Source organism: Dipodomys spectabilis, unplaced genomic scaffold (assembly GCF_019054845.1).
Source record: "Dipodomys spectabilis isolate Male_0828 unplaced genomic scaffold, ASM1905484v1 ptg000065l, whole genome shotgun sequence".
Lineage (NCBI taxonomy): Eukaryota > Metazoa > Chordata > Mammalia > Rodentia > Heteromyidae > Dipodomys > Dipodomys spectabilis.
This window is the reverse complement of record NW_024870742.1, coordinates 931,746-932,618: the sequence shown is the minus strand read 5'-3', so window position 1 is coordinate 932,618 and position 873 is coordinate 931,746. Positions and strand designations below refer to the sequence as shown.

General features: G+C 44.2%; 1 non-coding gene across 1 annotated transcript; it reads right to left on the bottom strand.

Annotated features, from left to right (window-relative positions):
- Positions 1-239: 239 nt before the first annotated feature.
- Positions 240-346, bottom strand: LOC122108743. The gene has a single exon (XR_006147624.1). It is a non-coding gene; the product is annotated as a U6 spliceosomal RNA (small nuclear RNA).
- Positions 347-873: the final 527 nt, after the last annotated feature.

The following is an 873-nucleotide window of genomic DNA, read 5'->3' as shown; positions in this document are numbered from 1 at the left end:
TGTATGTTATAAATATGTGAGAAACAATAGCAAGAAAGAAAAAACCACTTGTGTCACTAACTTCGGTTCATTTCCCTTAACATAATCTTATCTGGTCATATGCTCATAGCTTTTGACCTTTTCTGCTTATCCCAGACATATATTAGTTATTGAAAATTAGGGAAACCATGGGACCTATGTTTATTTGGACTTGGCTTACTACACTTCATAATCTATTTCCGAAGCCTTTCCATTTCCTAACAAATTAGGCGATGGAATGACAGGAGTTTGCCTGTCATCCTTAAGCAAGGGCCATGTTAATCTTCTCGGTATCATTCCAAATTTAGTGTATATGATGCTTCCTCACTGCTTCTCAGGGAGCAGAGGAGGGAAGGCCTTCCCTCACCCTCCAGTACTAGAGATCTCCATCTTGGATACTGACAATGCTCGATGGAGCTGCTAGCTCCAACTTAAGCCTTGGAAGAAAACTGGAGTCATTTAGCAGGTCACAAGAACCTAAGCTGACCTGCCAGACTCAGCTCCACCCAGAGAAAAGTCACCCAGCTACGGCGCCAGCCATAGGAGTGGCTTTCTTCACTAGGTAATCAGAGCCAGAGGCTGCTCTTCCCTTTAGCAGCCTGGACAATCAATTGAAATTCAGTAAACATAAACCCGGAGAGTGGCTCCAGGCTGGGCTCTGGGAGTTTCTCACAAACTAGCCCCCGGGAAAAGCTAATGTTTGCTGAAAGTCCTCAACTCTACCCAGAACCTAGCCTCATCACAGCATCTCCAAACTTGAGGAAAAAGCCATCTCCCTCTTTTGTGATACTCAAAGCATATCTCCCTTCCATTGAACTAATCTGGGAGGAGGATCACAAAATCCTGGGTAAAGCA